Genomic DNA, 23,686 nt, shown 5'->3' with positions numbered 1-23,686 from the left:
AACTTTTCAAATGAATGAATCAGCATGAATAGACGACGACATTTAAACCTTTCAAATGAATCCATGTATCGAAATGGATAGGTGGCACTTAGACCTTGCAAATGAATTCAAGTATCCATCTGGAAAAAAGATACTTAAATGTTTCAAAAGAATATATCCATATGAAAAGAGAACATTTTTATCTTTGAAATGAATCGATAGATCAATATAAATAGAGGACACTTTAACCATTCAAATGAATCCATGTATCTAAATGGATGGAGGGCACGTACATAATTTCAAATGAATCCATTGATCCATTTGAATAGAGGACACTTAAACCATCCAAATTATTCGATGTATTCAAGTTTATAGAGGACACTTTAAAGTTTCAAATAAGTTCACGTATCCACCTGAACAGAAGACATTTAAACGTTTTAAATAAATGTATCCGTTTGAATAGAGGACTTGAATCTTTCGAATGCTTCCATGTATCCACATGGATAGGCATCACATAAACATTCCAGATGAATGGATCCATACAAATAGAGGACATTTAAAGATATATAATGAATCTCTGTATTCATTAGAATAGAAGACACTTCAATGAATGTATCCATATAAATAGAGGACACTTAAACGTCACAAATGAATGTATTTATATGAATAGAATAAACTTAAATATTTAGATTAGGTCCATGGATCCAAATGGATTAGGACAACTTAACCATTCAAATGAATTCATGTATCCAGATGAATAGAAGAACTTAAACGTTTGAAATGAATTTATTCTATGAATAGAGGACACTTAAATCTGTCAAATGAATCCATAAATCCATATGAACAGATGCCACTTATAATCCTCACATGAATCCATACATTTAAATGGACAGAGGACACTTAAACATTTCAAATGAATCCTTGTGTCAAAACGGATAGAGGGTGCGTTAACCTTCCAAATGAATGCGCGCAAACTTATAGATAGATGACACTTAAACGTGTCAAATAAATGTATCCATATTAATAATGATCAATTAAAGCTTTCGAATTAGTCGATGTATCCAAATGGATAGAGGATGAGGATACATGAACTATTCAATTGAATCCATATAGCCATATGAACAAGTGACACTTTAAAATGAATTTATGTATCCATATGGATAGAAAACACTTAAACGTTTCAAATGTATCCATATGAATAAAGAACATTTGAATCTTTCAAATGAGTCTATATGTCTAAATCAGAGGTTCCCAAACCACGGCCCGCGGGCAACTTGTGGTCCGTCAGCTCTCAGAAATTGGCCCGCGAGGCCTCTATATTTGCTATAATGTATTTTAATAATTTCAAAAATTCATTGACGTTCAAATAAATAAATGATAAGTAGACGAAAGTTGCAATAATGCGCGATCTACAGTATTAAGGAGTATATAATGTTATTTCTAAGAAGTCTGTCATTTTGGTCGAGCACTCGGAGCTCCGTTGGTGTTCGATAATTCACTCTGTGCGTAGTTGTTGTGCTCAGATATAATTATCGAATGCGCGCGTTGAGTTAGCGAACGAAACGTTTGGAAATTCCCCTTTTCCAGCCTTGTCGACCAATAAGAGTGCGCAAGACGCCATGATGTAATCTGTTACAACTGTTTAGTAGTCTGCAGTTTGGTGTTGAAATTAGATTTTTCAAATAAAAATTTGCCGTTAAACCGATAAGCATGAACGTGGATAACGTAGAATCAAACAATGCTAATAAGCAAAATGTGAGGACGTTGCTTGTCGTGAATTCAACGCAGATTGGACGAATAAATTTATGTATGTGCCTAGTCGTAGTGGTAAACCGGTTTGCTTAATCTGCGGATTTGATTTATAACCGAAAATGACTGTAGTGTAGGAATGACACTGACTGCTTTTAAAGTTTTAGAATTTGGTTGCTGAAAGTTAATAAATTTAAGAATGATAGTACACGACTTTTATAATTTTATAAACATTGATAAACATTTATAATTTTATAACATTGTGGCCCGCTTAATTACCGAAAATAGCAGATATGGCCCTCTGCTTGAAAAACTTGGAAACCACTGGTCTAAATGGACATATGCCTTTTAAATATGATATTTAAATGTATCAAATGCATATGGATAGAAACCACTTAAATCTTTGAAATGAATGTATCCATACGAATAGAGGACACTTAAATCTTCGAATGAAGCCATGTATGTATATGGGTAAGGTGCAGTTAATGTGTTTCTTAAAATGTTAATGTGTTTCTGTAAATTTGAATGCCCTAATGTGTTTCGCTGCATGATCTATGACTTGAAATTTAAACATGTTAGTTATTTTTACAGTTACTTCCATTGTACCATTGGTGATCATTTATCTTGATCATTATTCACCTTTGTCTTCATAAACAGACCACTATTATAACCAAGTGATTTGTGTGGCAACGAAGATATATATTTCTAATGTTTGTAACTCAGCTGCATTGGTTATCGTGCCGGACCCTAAATATACCTTTCATAAGGCCATAACTATGCATCGTATCTTCAATAATCTCTTTTTCCACATATGCACAGGCTGAGTAGTTATCATCTGTTTCTATGCAGTTTTGTTCGTGCACACGATTTGTAATTTTACGTATCTCTTCGTAAAATCCTTTGATGCAGTATGTTCCCCTGTAAACTATTGGTTTATATTGTTTGTCTACTGATTTTTTTCTACTGAATTTGATGTGCGAACCAAAAACTTAACAAGATATAATTTGCAGTTGTGATCATTGTACATGACTTATCAGGTTTCTTTTTGCAGTAATGTTCCGTTTAAATCATCCTTTCAAAAAAAAGCATAAAAGTGAATAGAGTTGTATACTAGTGCTGATAGGTTTTGAAGTTTGTAACTAAACCTTTCTCAGGCATTGTATATATCGACTATACTTAATGATTACTCTTGCAGATGAAAACAATTGAACATTATGTTCACAAAGGCATTTCTTTTTTTTTTTTTGCATCCATCTAATTCCGATGAAACTAATTTTACTAAATATTTAATTCCTTTTACTTAATACTCGAATGAATATAAACAGGCTATATGTTGGGAAACTAATACCGCTTTCAACTTAAATATAGAGTAAACTGGAATTCCAGTCAAATAGTCACAAAAAATGCGTAGGCCTAATTTGACATGGTCAGTATTATTTACTATAGGACCCTTTGTCAGTAGTATGTATTTCTTTTGACCAATTGTTCACAACGTGAATTACGGTTAGAAAGAAAACATTACCCTTTTCAGAATAAGGTACATCTAGTTTTAGTTTACCTACATCTCTTTTGACAATCAAAATTGCCTAAGGATATTTGATTTATAAATTTGCCAGTTATAGACAACAGTTTTTGCATCATCTTCATTTAGATTGACAATTTCATTTGTGCTTTTGAACTTTTCTTTTTTCACACATGTCACTGTTGTTCGTTTCAGATGTAGATTTGCAATGAAGACATCTTCATCTAATCAGAGTAAATATAATCGAAACATTGAGTGTGTTGCACAAGTGTGTACATTTTACATAATATTTATAAGTTACTGCATTTGTGTGGGAAAATATGAACGAGTTTTTCAGATGGAAATACTGCACAACCTTGGTAATGCAGTATATTCATCCGACAAAATGAGTTCATATTTTCCCATACAAATGCAGTAACCTTTTTATTATATGCTCATTTTCTTATTCTACCAAAGGCTTAATTATATACACAAAAATACACTACAAGAAATAAAGTAACTGAATGTATGCCGTATTCCAAACTAAATACACAAGCGCAGATTTATCATTACACAACAATAGCATTATTAATGCGCACATAACTCCGCCCAGATAAATTTGAATTTAGTCACGCGCTAACATTACTTTCGAAAGAAAATGGCGTTTTGGTCTACTTGAAATTTGGAGTCATATTTTTGAATGAATGCTAATGGCAAACAACTTTTCCATTTAATCTGGAATGAATAGATTTTGGTATTATTGTCGCTCTACGAAATTTCGTGATTATGGACTAGATTTATCTGTACCAGTTCTACATGAAGAACATCGGATTTCAGCGGCGACGGAGCAGCGTGTTGATATATGCAAGTGTATTTATGTTCTGTCATTGAATGTTTGAAATCAAAATGTGGGAAAATATGAAGTCTATCAATTACAATTATCAAAAAGACGCTATGGAATTTAATGTTTATTTCATTTTTAGTGCAGCAAGGAGGATGTAATTGCACTTGGAATATAATTAAAATTACACTGCAATTTCGAAACGTGTAATCAAGCTTGAGAACCCATGACGTGGCTATTGTAATTCGGATTTGCAGAACTAAGAAAGTACATTTTGAGGAAATTTAGGATGCAAAACTGTAAGTATATTTTTGCTATTCTTATTACCAGCTAAAGAAGACTGTCAATGCCTGGTCACATGCATGCTTTTTGTAGGGACCCAGCAATTTTATGAAATCTGGCGTCTATCGCCCGCCTAAATCAGAAACATTGTATCAAAAAAGTTAACCCGGGATATGGCAAATCAGCTGCTATGTGGCAGTTCACGAAACATCTGCTTGAATTCATTCAGAAACAAATTTAATCAACCAAAAATTAAAGAGCCTACTAGGTGAGTTTGCATGATTTGTTTACAAACTAGTTATGATACAGTCATCGCTGCACATTTCTGATATCAGGTTCAGTCGCCTGCTTCGTTGAAAGTTTCTTTTGTGAGTCTATGAATTCATCCACATTGTCAACTTTGGCATCTCTGCTTTCAAATGGCTCAAACAGTTGGTTTACTTCATCCACAGACAAATAAAATAAATCAAAAGTTCTGGCATCTGCGTCCATTGTTTGTTTACAAATAGAAAGTAGTTCCTTTACTCACGTGAGTTCCATATGAAGTACGCTCGAGTGCAATATCGTACAATATTGCACGATTCTGACAATGTAAAGTTAACGGAACAAAAAAATGAGTACATAATAAATTTCATTTATATGATATTTAGACAAGTATTATGTATAGTGCCAAAACCAAGTTTGATAATTCATGGAAGAAATATACAATAATATTCTACAGTACATCCATGTATCTATCCACTCTTTAATGTTGTAATTCCTTCAGTAATGACCTGGCAGTAGAAGGAAGAGTAAAAGTATAGCAAAGAGGCAACAGAATACTACAATTTTGATTTTCTGGGTAGGATATTTCTAGCAGCGAAACGGCTAGATTTTAGAGGGAAAAGTTCTTTATCAAGATGCTAAGCAACGTTGCTGTGGTTCACAGTAGCCACCTGATATGCAGTCTGTCAACAAGCCTCATATTCCGTCTCTAATATAATAACTGGTATATATGTACCATCTGTCACGTTACCACTACGGTATTATTACTAACACCGGAGAAGGACGGACAATTAAAAGATAAATCAAAGATTAAATAACTCCGAGCCCCCAGTCAGCAAGCCCGACTGTCAATGTGTATAGGATATAAAAATAATAAGGTGAAAGGTATAACAAAGTAATAAGCTATATTAAAGTATTCAACAATTACAGGACAATTTTTCAACGCAGTTGCTCTCAATCCAGTGTATCCCTAGGGGTGTAAAATTGAGTGTAAAAACAAACCCTTGGTGTCAGAACTAGGGGTCAAATAAAAAATATAGGGGTCAAAAATGTACTGAAATTTTTTCCTATGACTCGTACTTTTTCAGCTTGAAATAGGATATTGCAACTTGCACAACATACTCTCTCTCTCTCTCTCACTCTCTCTCTCTCTCTCTCTCTTTCTCTCTCAACATACAAATAAACCAACACGCACAATTAATTAAAAAATGCATTGTCCAATCACAAAATAATTTCATTAGTTCATTTTTCTTTTAAAGTCGTTCTTTTAACAGTCTCCTTATAATCAGTATGAAGCAATAGTATAGCCCAACACATTACATACAAGCCAATACAAAACGCCAAATAAATCTTTTTAACCAAATGGCAGTTAATTTACTGCCTTTCATAAAATGTGTACTGTCATCGGTTTCATTGTACTTCGTCCAAGAACACATGTATCCAAATATCAAGGAAGATAATGATTCATCTTTTTTCTAAAAAGTTACACTTGAACTTTAAGATCTTTCTTTTATTGCAGCTAAGTTAAAAACCAAAAAAATCTGCACTGACCTACTGACTTGTAATCCAAATAACGCATTTGTCTCTGCAGGTTTACTGATTTCTTTGTTGTTATAATGAATTCTCCAGATATCTTATGGCGAATGCGAGCAGATATTTTTAAATTCTAAAACCCTGTCACGAAAGGATTATTCACTTTTGCAGTCACACCGGTAATCCTAATGGATGTGCCGTATTCCAGTCAATGGAATTATTTTCTCCATTTTTCATTAAAGTTAGATCCACAGTTACTCTTTTGTGTTCTGTTCTTTCACTTTCTTTGCTAATGATTTTTAGTGCAAGCAGCAGACAGGGCGAACAGACCATAGAATTCCGACAAAAAAAATAAACAAAAATAAAATCATCTCGTAGAAGGTCCAGATTTTTACAAATAAACGTTTCCTGGGAGGTTTTTATTTTTGTTGAGACCAACCCCATCAATAAAACCTTAGTTCGAAAAGGTAGCTGAAAAATAAAGTACTCTACGTGTTTATTTATTTTTTTGTTTAATTTCCACGGACTAGCAACATTGGTAGGCGCCCTCTCTGCTGCTATTAGTTAAAAAATTGTTATATTAAAAATAATGGTACATCCAGAATCTCATACTGCAAGAATAGCACGAGAGAGACTAGAAGCAATTAAAAAATTTCTTCCCGTGCGAGATTCATTTAGAAAAAATCTACAAGCGCAGCAAGAAGCACAAGTTGATTACGAAGAAGACACTAAAAAACTGTTTAAGCCCGTCACTGCAACTACTGAGAAAGTTACAGCTGTCATCAAAGAAGATCTTCTTCCGGTATCAAAACAAACAGCAGAACAAAATGAAAAAATAGCAAGAAGAACTAAACAGACAAAGAAGATTTTACGAGATCTTCCAGCTGATATAGCTGGGGTTCAACCTCCAACTTTTGGTAAGGAAATACTTGAAGATATTGGAAAACTTCGTGCTGAAGTCGACTACGTGAGAAAAGAACATACACCAGAACCCTGGTCAATAAAAGAAAATATAAAATTAATTACAAATTTCAAAAAAGGGGTTGTTGAAGAAATTAGAAATACTGAAAAAGAAAAATTACCCGAAAAAATATTAGATTATATATCTGACAAATCTGGTGTTTTAAACCCCCCTTATGAAAAAACAAATAATGAAAAATTTATTAAATGGATATATCGCATATATGCAAACAAAAACAGGCTAGAAATAATGATTTGGAATACAACGTTCTTCGTGAAAAAGTAGAAATACTTCATAGAGAGAGAATAAGACAGCAACAACAAGAACAACTCTCCCAGTATCAGCTTCCTCCACCTTTACAACGTAAAAAAATTTCTGCGCCGGTAATGACATATTCACCGGTAGATTCACCACATGGATTTCGAAGAAGTGACTCACCTGACATATCCCCGGTCATCACTGAAGTACTTTCTCCGGTAATGCAACCACCAGTATTTAAAACACCTCAAGATGAACCTAAAACAGGATCTGGTTTATGTCCTGATAATATCATTAATGATGTGTCACGGTTAGAAGTTCTCATAGGAGGAAAACGTGCCGGAAATAATTCACCAGAAATAATTAATGAAGCATCTGATATTTGTCGGCGATTATTTCAAGGTGTTATCATGGAAATCGGCGTTTACCGAGAACTTATCGATGAACTTGTTGATGACTAGTTGTTAGATAAATAACAAATAAAAATAAGATGATCATACACAATAATCATCGTAAATCTGTACAGGTCAGAGCAGTAAACTCGCGATTACCAACCTATAGAGCAATTTACGGAGATGGACTTGGTGATGTTGTACGGGGATTATTTACAAGGATAGCTCCAAAAGTAGCGCCTGTTGCGAAACAATTATCGATGAAGGCTATTGATGTTGTTCGTGAAAAAGTTCCAGGTGCAATTGTTAATGTTTCTGCTAGGGCGTTCTCGGCAATCAAAGAAAGACTAGCACGATTATTGCGACGAAAATCACAACCGGTAAAATTGCCAAGTACTGAAATTATGCCAGCAGATGTCAGTAAAATAATAAATCAGGCTGCAAATCAAAAACTAGCGGCGTTAGTAGGTGAATCAGGGAATAATATTTCAAGTTTGATATCAGGAAGTGGAGTTTCCAAACCCGGTAATCTTCATGTTAGACGAAAATAATTTTAATAAATGTTCAAGCGTATATCAGACACAGCATTTGACATGGAAGCACCTGTGCTTAAAGATGAATCTGTGCGTGATTATCAGTTTTATTCTTATGACGCACGAATACCAGATCAGCGTGGAAGAATTAAACTACAAGTTCATGACACAAGTAGATACTTTTTACCTGCTGAGGCGTTTCTTGAGGTAGAAGGTACAATTGTAAGAACAACTAATGCTAATTATGCAGATGCGGTAAAAGTTGGTTTTGTCAACAACGGGATCATGGCATTGTTTGATAGTGCCACTTACATGCTCGATGGAAAAAATATTGAATCAATTCAGAAAGATGTCGACGTTGCCACAACAATAATAGGATTAGCAAGATATTCTGATGATTATACAAGATCAGCAGGTCCCACGATGATGTTTGTGAAAGATAATTCTGGTCACCCCAACGATAATCCGTATGATATAAGACGACCGAAATTACACGATACCCCTGCCAGTGATGCTAATGTGACGCCAGTAGTTCATGGTTCTAATCTAGATTTCAACTTGGAATTTGCAACGCGTAAAAATATGTTGCTAGGAGCCGATAGAAGATTTTCATGTACAATTCCATTATCGCATATTTTTGGATTTTGTAGAAATGTCAGAAAGGTTATTTTTCGAGCTAGACACACGGTGGTTCTTGTGAGAAAAGGTGATGATAACGATGCTCTGTGGAGACCCGCTGGTGATGCTGGTAAAGTAGTATTATCGAAACTTTCACTGTGGATGCTGGTAATGACTCCAACGATCGCAGAAGAACAAAAGTTGATTTCTTTCATGGACACTGGTGGTAAATCGTTGTTGTCATGGTTAACAACAAGCACGGATAGTATACAAACCGACGTTAACGGTCAGTTTACATGGCATATAGCATCACAACAGGGTGTTTCTGCACCGCGGCATATTTTTATTGCTTTTCAGAACTATGATCGATTAGGTAATCAAGAACGTACTCACATGATATTTGATAAACTAGGCGTTACATATATTTCCTTACGAATAAACGGGCAACAAGAACCAACAGAGAATATACAACTAAATTATGAACAAAATAATATAGGACGTGTATATCATCGTTTAATGTCGTTCATGGAACGTGATCAAAATGTTGATACTGGGTTGCAAATATCACAATTAGATTTCAGAACTTTATATCCGATTTATTATTTTTCATTGGAGCATCTTGATCTTTCAAAACAATCTGTCGTTGATATACATCTTAAAGCAACATTAAATACAGATGGTGTTGATTATAGAGCAATCGCGGTCATACTCAGCGATAAAGCCATGTTACTTGAAGGTGGTAGTGGTCGGATGAGGGTCGTTGATGCACCGGTGGAAAATCTTTAATTATTCAGAAAAATATATTTTATATAAAAATGTCGTATGGTCATGTTAATGTTACTCTGACTCCCGGTCAGGTCAAAAAGCTTCAATCAGAAACCGCCAGCAAATGTGGAACTAAAATATCACTAAAACGAGATCAGATTGGTGGTGGTCCAAACAAATTATCGTTGACAAATAATCAGATTAAACATTTCAATAAAGCCCTAGAATCAAAAACCGGAGTTCAAATACATCTTTCTCCGAGCGCTATAAAAGATATGATTAAAATAGGTGAATTTTTCCCACTATTAGCTGCAATACCAGCACTACTTGCAGCAAAAGCTGCTGCGTTACCTGCGATAGCCGCAGCTGCTGCACCGGCGTTAGCAAAAGCTGCTGCGTTAGGTGTTGCTGGAGCGGCGGGTAAAAAAGTTTTTGATAAAATTACTGGTGGACGATATAGCAAAAAAAAAGGACGCGGTCTAAGATTACCAGGATCTCGCTGGAGGAGAGGTCTGAGGCTTCCACGTTAGATATTCCAGCATCAAATTTTGATTTACTTGATGTTGCTAAAAGATTAAAAATAAAAGCCTTTAGAGGTGTTTTTATGCGAGATCAATTACCGAAACAACCGAACAAACTCGAAACAGGTATTATTAATCTAGACTCGACTTCAGGACCCGGTACTCATTGGGTATCATACGAGGTTGATCCACGTGGAACCGTTTATTTCGATTCGTACGGGTTAGCTCCACCCGTTGAATTTATCAAGTATGTCGCACCACTCCACGCAAGAACCTCTGGTTGTAAAGTTTGGTATTCAACGCTTCCCACACAAACAATGACAGATCCGCCAATATGTGGTCGTGAAGTAATTAATGTACTTAACGCTATATCAAAATCATCCAAACCGCCACATAAAGTTGTGCATGATTATACAAGCAACCGATTCGTTGCCCGTAAAGCGTTTTAAACAACAGGTCTTATTATAATGGTTGATATTTACGGAAGAAGATCCTCACGCGTTGAGAAAAAAACCGGCGACGTTGATCTGTCAAAGTACGCAAATAAAGATGAACTTGCTGATATCATGACCCTGGCTGGATGTCACGGAATGGTGTAAATGTTGTTCATTAAATACATGTACTCGGGTTTCGTTTCTTTTCGCTGTACAACGATACCCGAGGGCGATTATATATATGATCTATGTATTTCGAAATCGTGAGTACGATTCGTCCTATGCCACACGTGCAAGGTGCTTTCAATACAGCAAAACGAAATTTCTAAAGGTATAAATACGTTACTGCATTTAAAGGACCTTTACAATACTAATGGTTTTGTCAGCAAGCGGCCTGCTTAAAGGATTCGCACGTTTCCAGCTGTAGGGGTAGGTAATTTTTCGGTTTTAAGTGATAACTAGTGTGTTTCCATATTTACCTTTGCATGTTTGTTATATAGTTTCCTTTATACAGCATAATGCGTGCATTTCTTTTTATTCTTGTTGCAACGTAGTACAGGATTTATGTTGGTAATGTAAAGCTACATTATTTTTATAAAGAATTATTTACTATTGTCTTATCGAGCAGGGTTAGGTTACTATTGAACCTGTTTTGTAATTGCCATAATGATATAATCTTTATAACTTACCATGTATAACGTCCTTACGTTATGTCTGTATCAAGTTTAGTACACTGTATCGGGTATATTTTCAGCTGTGTTTATGATGGTAGGAATATCCGGGGTGTCCGGTGTTGTCTGAGAGTAGGAATATCCGGGGTGTCCGGTGTTGTCAGAGTATAGAAACGTCCGTGTGTCCGGAGCGTTTAAGGTGCCGGAGCGTCTGTCTAGCGTCCGGAGTGTCCAGAGTGACTAAGGTGACCCAGCTGTAGAGCCGTCAAAGGACCAGGGGGTCCGGAGGGTCTAATATTTCAAGTGTCCGGAGGGTCTAATGTTCAAGTGATCATAGTATTCCGAGGGTCCGGAGTCTATAGCAGTTGTGAAATTGATTCGGAGGAGCTGTGGAGCGGATATGGTGCACGGGTAACGAAGTGCTTCTCCACACATGTATTTTTAGCTGTATGCTAATTTTGGGTTAGTAAGACCCAGTGTATTATTCAGGAATGGAAGGATAGATTGTATATCCGTCCTTGTGTTTAGTGACATAATTTCGCTACCCGAGCGAATACATTTTTTACTATGTGTAAAGACTTGCATCGTTTACTATTTGAGTGAACTATATTCATCTTTCCATTATTGAATCATTTGTGAAATCATTTATCCTGTGTTTTAGGGTTACTGAACTAATTTATTTGTAAATTTTTTCCATCTTTGAAACTGTGCGTTTTTATGTTAAATAGATCCAATATTTGGATTATAAATACGCACACATCTTCATCATCCACTATTCATATAAATCGCCACATTAAATCATATATATCGGTGTCGTCAAAACGTGTTTTGTTGTTAATCCGAAATATCCCACCCGGTTATCTTGTTACACTGGAGTTGACCCAGATGAGGTTGTTATTTTTCAAGATCGATACGGAAAACTAAAAACGAGCAACATCAGATGGAATGATATAGTTCGACGAGTACTCGGTGCGGTCACGGATAATATTCCCGTGTTTACTGACATCGGAAAAATCAGAGATTCAAGTATGTCGTTTGCAACCATCAGAAATGAAATTGCAAGAAGCGCTGCTAATCGTGTGAGAAACACCGGCGACACAATGACGGGTGAACTCAGCATGAACGGAAATAAAATAGTAGTTTTAAGAGATCCAACATCCGACGAAGACGCAGCAACAAAACAATACGTCGACAACGTAGACAGTAAACTATCCACGCTGCGGGCTGAGTATGACGTTCACGTAAACGCGTTCACAAATCTCCGTAGAAACTTTAGAAAAATTAATGAAACCGCAGAAGAATTTTTTGGTAATCCGTTGGTCGCTGACATAAAACTCGTTGATATCAAAACTAACCTAGACACGATCAAACTAACACAGCAAGACATCGTAGCGGGGATTCCTGAGATCGTTAATAAAACCAGTTTGATTAAAATTCCAGCTGGAATAACTCCCGGACATATCACAAACATTGTATACACGGTATCATCGGGATTTGCAACATGGTCGCAGCAAAATAAAACTATCAAATATACCGCAACAGTCACTGGCGTGTACAGGTTGTCTGTGTTTAGTTCTGCAAAATTTGAAATATTTACAACGTTTCCATGGCGTCATTCAACGGATAGGTTTTCCGGGGTTGTATCTGTTATATTAAATAGCGGAACCGAAGAAATATTTATTCTGGAAGCAGCTGATAAGAAATTAACCGCAACATCTTACTGGTGGTGTTTGGAATTTGTACCTGAAACACCTAAATTGGTTACTGGTGATGTTTGGAATTTGTAGCTGAAACACCTCAATTGGTTACTATATAAAAATATATGGACGGTGCACAATACAGATATAATCAAGCGCGTGAATGGCAGGCAGCGTTGAAAGATCGAGTCGAACAATATACAGTAAAAGTAAAAAAATATCGACGACGATTAGTTATCGTTGATGTGATTGTTTATTCAGTATCCGCTGTTGCTGGAACCGGTGTGATATCATCAGCGGTGACAATGATGGCACCAGTAGCCGTAACTATTTGTATTTCAGCAGCAACAACGATTGCAGGTGTGCTTAATATCATCGCAAAAAAAATATGTACTTGCACGAACGAAAAATTATCCGATTACATAATAAAATTACACACAGCGACGGTAGCATACTCGAAATTGTCTTCGTTGTTATCAGCGAGTCTCAGTGATGGAATTATATCTGATTTCGAGTTTTCAATGATGACTAAAATATACGACGAAGGTATCGGTATTAAAGATACAAGTACTAATAATGACAGAATTACTCCAGCAGATCGTGACTAATACAACTCCGCCAAAGATAACGATGATCTCGGTAAGTTCAACTAATCCTGAATTTAGTATTAACTTTCCTACTGCAATTCCAGTAAAAGAAATAACATTAGCTCAATTACGGGTATATTACAGCTGGCCAAATATCAGATCAAAATCATTTAATGGTACACCAGCAAATAATTCGCTTGTATTTGCTAACAAGAACAAACCAGATGGTACTCCTGAGTGGATAGATGTTGGAATACCCACTGGTAGTTATGAGATTGAAGATATCAATGAGGAATTTCAACGTAGAATAAAATCAATAACCGGAGAAGAAGCAAAAATATCGATTAACGTTCATGAGCCGACGCTGTCTTCGACGGTTGAGATACATTCTCCCGATTACGTCGTTGATATTTATCAGTCCACGATAAGATCCGTACTAGGTTGGCCGGATGTTTTCCCGGTGTATGAAGGACCACCAGAACCGAAGTTAAATGAATTTCTCACGGATGAGACAAAATTTATAACAACTCCAGAATATAGAGAAAAATTTCCATGGAATAGAGCCGGTGATGCGTATCGGGTTTATAATTTCAGTGATGATATAACCTACATGAATGTTTTTAGATTGTATTCTAATTCCATTAATTTTGAGAGCCAACAATCAATTGACAAAATACAAAATCTGTTTTCATCGATATCGCAATATTATTCTGAGGATTTAAAACAACAAATTATTGAGTCAATACAGCATCTAAATCAAGTAGGATCAGATCTTAATTATATTAATGATATTTTTGTTGAAGCAGCACTTAAACATGCTATTTCCTTTCCCCGTCCTAGAAGACCATTTCTTAATCATTATACAATATCAGAAAAAGAGTATGAAGGACCGGGTAATCTCGAATTTATAGTACCAAAATATAAAAAGGATAAAATAGACAGAATTATCAACGAAAACTTCCCGAAAATACTCGATGCGTGGAGAAAACTAGCACCACCTCCAACTGTTTTAAGATATAATAATGATCCACACGGAGGCGGCAGACACGTATCTCCGGGAATCGTTAATATAACCAGCACGATCGTGGTTAATCTAGTTTGTGACGTAGTCGATGGTAGCTATCAAATAGATCTCGGAAAATCAAATCAGGCTCGACAAGGATATATTTTATATACATTTACACCACATGTATCCCCTGGAAGTTTAATCGTGTAAGAACCAACTAATCCTGTGTATTTGCGGTGTCACAATAATATGTTAACACGAACAAAGTTTAAGCTCACAGATCACCTAATCGCTTAATTGACATACGTGGAGAAGAGCTTGTAATAAATCTGTATGTGAAATCATAGATCTTTGATTTTAAAGATACAGTAAATATTATATAATGTATCAGCACGTGAGGGTTTTTATACATGACAAAGAAGTACTTGAAAACGCCATCAGAAGAATGTTTTCACAAAACATGGAGCAATTTAACGTTAATTTAGTTATTGATGAATACGGAAGCGAGGATTTCTTATTAACACAAGAACAGTTAGATGAGCTCCGTCAAAAACATATTATCGAGATCATTTGTAGCGGAGATCAGATTCTAAATTATGCACACTCCTGTATTAAAATCGATCAACTCAAAAAAATAATATTCCAGAATGAATAAAATAAGGAGTGGATCAGAAATATTTTATTTTATTTTATTTTATTTTATCAGAAATATTTTATTTTATTTTATTTTTATCAGAAATATTTTATTTTATTTTATCAGAAATATTTTATTTTATTTTATTTTATTTTATCAGAAATATTTTATTTTATCAGAAATATTTTATTTTATTTTATTATATTTTATCAGAAATATTTTATTTTATCAGAAATATTTTATTTTTTCTGAATTTCAGTGAAAAATCAACAAATTTCGTGTTTTTGAGAGGTATTTTACCCATTTTGGGTGATTTTGTCTATTAGATCGTCGGGTAAAGTTGCCTGATTCTCTAATTGATTTTAACTGAATAAAATACCAAAACCAGTAAAAACCAGTAAATCAGTAAAAAAATTACATATTTTTTTGAGCTAATTTTACTGATATTTGAGCTAATTTTACTGATTTTTTGTAATTTTTACTGGTTTTGATATTTTATTCAATTAAAATCAATTAGAGAATCAGGCAACTTTACCCGATGATCTAATAGACAATTTAGAAAATAAAATATTCAGAATAATTAAATCTGAGTACCAACTAACCCGAATTTGATCATTTTACATAAAACTGAGTACCAACTAACCCATCAGAGTTATAAATTTGATTGGTTTGTATGATTATAACCCATCAAATTCAGAAAAAATAAATAATAATTCAGAAAAAATAAATAATAATTTTTAAAAATTCTGAGTACCAACTCAACTAGCTCATCAAAATTATGAATTTACATGATTCTGAGTACCAACTAACCCATCAAAATTATGAATTTACATGATTCTGAGTACCACTTAACCCATCAATCTCAGAAAAAATAAAATATTTCAGAAAAAATAAAATATTTCAGAAAAAATGAAATATTTCAGAATAAATATAATATTTCAGAATAAATATAATATTTCAGAATAAATAAAATATTTCAGAATAAATATAATATTTCAGAATAAATAAAATATTTCAGAATAAATATAATATTTCAGAATAAATAAAATATTTTAGAAAAAAATATTTCAGAATAAATATAATACTTCAGAAAAAATAAAATATTTCAGAATAAATAAAATATTTCAGAATAAAAATAATATTTCAATATAATATTTCAGAATAAATATAATATTTCAGAAAAAATAAAATATTTCAGAAAAAATATAATCTCAGAAAAAATAAAATATTTCAGAAAAAAATAAAATATTTCAGAATAAATAAAATATTTCAGAAAAAATGAAATATTTCAAAATAAAATATAATCTCAGAATAAAATATTTCAGACAGGGTTGCTTTGGTCGTTACTTGTTGACATAATTTTTCTTAAGTATCTTATGCGGGTACTGATTGTTTTTTTCGTTTCGTACTCGCTGGATAATCCCAATCTGACCTTTTCTACTGCGACAGAAAGAGGAACAAATTAATTTACTTGATCATCGTTCACCATAGCTAGTGACTGAAACATAGCTGCCTGAATCCGCTTTATGAACTTATATTGAGGTGATAGAACGTACTTATTTTCATTTTTAAGTTCTTCTAACGTTTCAAAATCAGATATTATTTCTTCAGGATTTAGTTCATCAGATATATTAATTCCGTTTTCTTCTAGTTTTTTGATAGCAGAAATAATGTCTCTGATATTTTCATGGTTCATTATATAATATATAAATCTTTAAAATAAAAAAAAATTATCCCTATAGAACCCCTATCGAGTTCGGCGGGATGTTTCATGGACGGCACAACAATGAATAAAGGACAATACAAACATATACGCTCAGCAAAACCCCACCCACAATAATCAATCCCGTGGGGGATACGAAAATATGTATCAACCACCGGTCGATATGGTGGTTGAGTTTTGCTGAGCGGGGGTTTTGCGGTTCCCCAATTATTATAAAAATCGCAATTATGCGTACACCACCGACCAGTTGTCAGCCATGGGGATTCGATCCTGGACCGCGAACGTCACAGTCCAATACGATACCGATTGAGCCATCGAATCTTGTTACAAACATATGTTTCGGAAGTTAATATATAGCTGAAAAGAAACTAATTTCAAATATATTTGCACTAAAATAACGGTTTCTGAATAATAATACTTTCTACATTTAAATAACTGTTTCTGCATTACAATAACGGTTTCTGAATATATCTGTATTATAACAGGGTTTTTCGTAACAGACTGCAAATACAAACCTGCGAAATCAATAACGGATTGTGAAATACACCTGTGCGCCATAACATCGGTTTCTAAGCGGATTGTAAATGCAGCATATACAGCTACCTGTGGATCAATAGCAGCGGTTGTAAAAATTGCCCTGATTTCTCGTAATGGATCCGCTATGTTGCATGATGGGAAAATACGTTTATATATTTAGAAACCATAAATATACTTCTACGAGTAATTAATTACGACGTAATTAGTTAAACTGACTAATTACAACCATAAAAAATCAGAAATCTACGAAGAAAACTATATATTACAAAGTAATCTCCCTTTTATATAATCAAAAATTCAGTAGTGTATGGAGGAAATACTGTGACATAAATTAAAAAAATTAATTCGAGGTGGTGTTGATAATTATTGATATCGGAAGGTGATTCTCTGTTTATATTTTTTTGAGAACGCAGTTTTATATATATATTTTCTGCTACTTTTTGTACTGAATATGAGTGAATATCAAAATATTTTGCAGCCGCGTTCATTGATTTAAATATAATTTCTTTCCTCCCTCGTATGTGAACATTAGATAACCAACATTAGTAATATAACCAACCGGTCTTTTTAACCTGCAGTGTCTGATGACACCATTGCGATCTGGTTCATAGTTTGTTATTGTGGGATGTGGGACAAATATATTTTGCTCCATTTATGCAATAATATTATTTGTTTAAATCATTGTTTGTCTGAAATCTTGATATATAATCCTCCACGGATTTAAAGCGTTTTCACTATTATTATTTTTTTTGTCATAATATCTTTTAAGTTCTCTGAACCCTTTTCCACCACACTTTCCACATAATTCTGTTTTTCCTCGCACCCCAACACCACATCGCAGACATCGTATTGGTCCTAGACTTCCTCGCCGTATATTTTGTAAGTGCATCCAACAAAATTCACCTCTACATGATTTGTTGCATCGATTTACTGAACCGATCATCAACCATCTGCATTGAGACATTGTATATATAATCTTTTTTATTTAAATATTTGTTTTAATTATATGAACGAATTCGAGAAATTATCCCAAACTAGGCCTTCTAAATATAAATTCAACCTCGACAGATTATCTTCTGATTTACCAGTACGAGATCTGGTTGATCCGAAAAATAAAAGTTTGATCTCGAAAATTCACGACGCCAAGAAAGAATTTTACACGGATGGTGCATCTCATACATGGTCAACGTTCAAGATTATACGCAATACTGTCAAGGACGCTACAATGAATAACAAACGAGCGGAAACAATCATTAACTACATCACTGAATACGAGGGTAATCAAAAATATTTCTTTACAGTAAAATTTATTGTACTAACAGAAACAGGTAGTTGGATTATCCGTGACAAATATGATCCTGTCCTTGGTAATAATAAAATTGCCATATTAAGCAAAAATTCCAGACCAGGTCTATTGACGGGTATTGACAAACCGTATTATGAGCGAGCGTATCCTGTAACAGCAGTTATTTATGGAACCTATGAGATAAATAAAAAACCCAACGTTGATAAACTGGCACCCATGAAATTTTCAAGGTTAAATTGTGTAGCCGAACGAGTAATAGAGCACTTTACAAACGCGATGCGTGGAAATGGATTAACTGATTTAAGGCGTGAAAAAATAAACTCATGGGCTGATTCAGTTAAGGATACCGGTGCTACAATAAAAGATGTTGCTGAATTAGGAAAAATATTAGAATTTCCAATAACCGTAGCGACAATAACGGGAGAAGTACTGTACGAATCGAAATATAAATCGAAAGGAGCTTCAATAAATATTATTGACCAGCGCAGTAACAATATTTCCACGTGATCGAACTGTTAGATTTTACCCCCAGATATGAGTATGTTTGATTTTATCAACGAAATAGTAAAAATGATCCTGTATCGGTATGGTTATTTAAAAGTAATGAGGAAGGTGGATTTGATCAGTTTGTCAGACCAAATGGTGAAATATATCGAACAGAATAACTCCACGCCGAGATGAAAAATCTCGCGAAGAAGTTTTTAGAGTGCAAACACGCGGAAAGTACTGACAAATTACTAATTAATTGTTTTACCGTTTCATCTGTTGCGGCTCATTTCGCGAGAGAAAAAAATTCATGGAAACCAACACGATTTGATTTACTCGAGGACGTACGCGCAAGTTGCGTCGAATACGGACACGGTGGATTATGGAATACCAAATGTAATTACAATGATGTTATTTCGGCTGATATGCTTGCATGTTATCCGGGAAGTTTTCTAGGATACGGAGATTGTTCTGTGTACTTTAAAAGATTTGGTCACCCTACAAACGAGATGACGCGAGTGGCAATTAATGGACCATTACCTGATTTTGATCTGACTGGATTCGCTTGTGTTGAATCATTCGAGTTTAACGAAAATCTTCACAAGATTTTTTATGTTTGGTTTGGCAGACATTTTTGTGAAAAACGTTGGGCGCCTATAGTTTTATTACGATATATGCTAGATTGTGCGATACTGACATCGTTGTTGGTTAGTGAGGCAATTATATCATATCTCGCGCAGACCGAAGTTTGGTTGCCCATGCCAGATTCTATCAATCTCGATGAAGTTATTAAGGAATTTAAGGAAAAAGGTCCTGATGTTTCCGAAGATGATATTATCAAAGAAGCTCCTAAAATTCTCGAGATTAAATTTAAAACCGCAAAAGATCTCGGTAGAAAAATTATAGGTAAATTTACTCAAGGTGGTGCATATGATCATAAAAGACATCACGCACGATTAATTCTAGATGATGCCGAGTACGATTTTATAATCGCTGATACAACAGCGAGAAATATATTTGTAAATCGAGAAAGTGTTTATTTATCCGACGGAACAAAATTAGGTACGATCGTTAGTTACATAAATGATGTCTCCCCACAGTATACTCATCTAAGATCTTCTATGTTGGCTTATGTTTCTATAAATTTATTATCGATGATTAATAGATTTCCTGAGACCGCAGTCAGAGTCTCAACAGATTCGTTTTATATTTCGAGTAAATATTTACAATCTGTTATGAAATTCACAAGTAATGATGAACGATGGGGTTCGTGGAGAATAAAAAAGGAAATATTACACAATTATACAGAATCAGCAGATGTTCTAATGAGAGATTTTTATCGTGAGGGTAATAAAATATCAGAAATGTCGAAAGTGCCGTCAGTGAGTGATCCAATAACCAGATATAAGACAGTATATCTCAATGGACCTGGTGGATGCGGCAAAACGACTCGAGCAATTAATACTTTTAGAAATTCAGATATGATCGTGCTGACACCCACACAAAGACTTGCACGCGGGATGAAACAACGGCAAGTACAATCGTGCACGTATCATAGTTTCTTTCGGTGGCGCGGGGATACATGGACTCCTGAACGAATGGGAGAAAAATATATACCTAAAATAATTATTTGGGACGAGATATGCACGGTGTCATTGGATACATTAAAAACGTTTCTTGATTGGTTGTTGACGAAAAATACCGCTATAATAATGTGTGGCGATCATGGTCAACCGCCGCCTTTTGTTGGACCATCTCCACATGATTGGTTAAAAAATTTCGTTGATTATTACGAAGAAATAGATGATGATCATAGAGCTCTCGATGCAAATTTAAAGGAGTTTAAAAAATTAATCAGATTACAATCAAACAAAATTCAGTGTGAAATAATACGCGGAGAAATCTCAGAGACCTCAATGAGTAATTTTTTAAACTTATGGAGACCCAACGATCTGATAGTAGCAAGCAGAAAAATAATCAAAGACGATTTACAACAGCAGTTATTTCAACTACATAAAGAAAAATATTCAGAATTACCCGTACCGTTATATTATAGACCATCAGATACACGAAAACAGAATATTAATGTTGATATTCCAGGACAGACTGAAAAACAGAATCTCGTATTAAATGATATCAGTGTGGTCGAAGATGCATTACGCGCTGACAAATCTCCATGGGTATTGGGATACGCTATGACGATCCACTCGTCTCAGGGATTAACTATTTCTGATACACGAGTTTGGGTTGTGGACGATCGCATCGAGTGGTCAAATTTAGTTTATTTAGCGGTATCGAGGGTCAGAAAAATATTTCAATTACGGAGAATTATAATTCCTGAAATTGTTAATAAATTTAACACCATCGATGATGATATAATATGAAAAAAATTAACCGGATACAAACAATCTGATAAAAGAAAATAAACGCGACTTTGATCTTGATGTTGAATTTATTATTGAGTTAAAACAGCAGCAGAATAATCATTGTGCAAGTTGCAATTGCATAATGCTGTGGAGTTATTCGAGTAATGATTCAAGACAATTTACCGTAGACAGAAAAGATAATAGTCGCGGTCATACACGAGAAAATGTGATGTTGACCTGTCTCGAGTGTAACCGAACTCGGGGTGCTGGCACCCTTGGCGCTAGTTAAGTGATCGCGGTGGTAGTTGTGTATCCGTGGGAATTATTTGTAGTTGCTCACCTACAAATCCACGTTGAGGAGCAGCCGAATCTAATCTGTAGATTGCAGGTCTACCTGAGGATCTTGTCACGGTGGATATTTTGTGTGTGGTAACACTCCAAATACGATCAGTCGCTCTCGCGCTACCACCTTCAAGTTCACCAGGCTGGTATAAATATCTAACTGTAACATCACCCAATATTTTTTGTTTTTCAATATATTTTCGTTGTGTTGGTCTATTTTTTTTTGTAATTGCATTAATGGGTTTCATGTTGGTTGTTCGTGTAATCTCATTGTTTAGTGCTGCTATCACGCTTGGCAATCTTGCAACCCATTCGCAAGATCTTTTATCTTGAATAAATTCCTTCGCGTATTGATATCCAAATAACCGCTCGGCAAGTGTTCGATTAAATCGCTGAACAATTGCCTGATCACGATGAATTGCAGTATGCCCTCGTCGTATTTTGGTATTATGTCGTTTCATCAACGATGATACTGGACCAAGAAATTCCTTACCAGGATCAGCTTGTAACAATTGTGGCCATCGCAGACCACCTCGTTGATAAATTCGTTCAAACGCATCGGCTACTTCAGATGATGTTTTCGTTGATAGCGGCTCTGCCTCTTTATATCTACTTGCAACATCAACAACGGTCAACGCGTATTTGTATGTTTTTCTGCGTACAGTATCATGCGGTAAAAACAGAATATCAGCTTGATGAACTTCATTAGGAACATTAACATCAAAATACGCGTACTGAATTCGTTTCGGTGGTGGTAGATAAATTTGCCATATTGCCTGTTTGGATAACCACGCTTTAGCAGTAGAATGTTTAACCGCTGCTGCATCAGCAAATTTACTAATTGCTGCTTTGCCTCTCCAGTATCCTCTTGGTGAATAATAAATTAATTCCATTATATATTACCAGCTCCTAATACGAGTTTACCTTTCATCGCAGATCTTACCAACCAATTAGCTAATTTTTCTTTGACATTTTTATTTTTTTATAGAATCTAGCGCATGAATTAATTTCACATCTGCAATATGTCTATCTTGTAGATTTTTACTTTTATACGCAACATCATGAGCGTGACAAGCTCGATAAATAGCGTTTATTGGTTCCTCACCTGGTTTTGGTTGATCTTGATTATCGAGCCTGATATCAAGTCTGGTACCAGGACCGCAATAATTATATCCTGGTAGATGTTTTTCTCCTGAGTATTTAGACCATGGAGCGCCTGGAAACTTTGACATCAAATTAGCAATATCACCACCGCGCTTATTAGGTAAAAATGAAAAAAAATTTCTACCGCACAATAAACATTTTCCACCATACGCTATTTTTTTATTTTTTGTCGTAACCGTAGATAAATTAGCAGTTGGAGTTTTAACTTTACAGCGTAAACAATATAAATTCATGTTATAAAATATATGGATGTAATTGGTTTCTCAGCGACAAGAAAACGAGAACCTGTTAAGCATCATCCTGCGCTACCCAATTCCATCAGAATGATTATCATAGGACCATCTGGATCGGATAAGACACAATTGTTGCTTAATCTTATAATGAGATGGTTGAAATGGGATAAGTTGTATTTAGTAGCACCATCCGCCGATGATCAGAGGTGTTATGATGTACTTAAAGATTTCAATGAAAATGCAAGATTACTGGACGAAGGTAATGATGTTATAGAATTTATACCCGATATTGATGAAGCACCA

Source organism: Sinohyriopsis cumingii, chromosome 12 (genome assembly GCF_028554795.1).
Source record: "Sinohyriopsis cumingii isolate HCF-2022 chromosome 12, ASM2855479v2, whole genome shotgun sequence".
Taxonomy (NCBI): Eukaryota; Metazoa; Mollusca; class Bivalvia; order Unionida; family Unionidae; genus Sinohyriopsis; species Sinohyriopsis cumingii.
Note: the sequence above shows the minus strand (reverse complement) of the source record.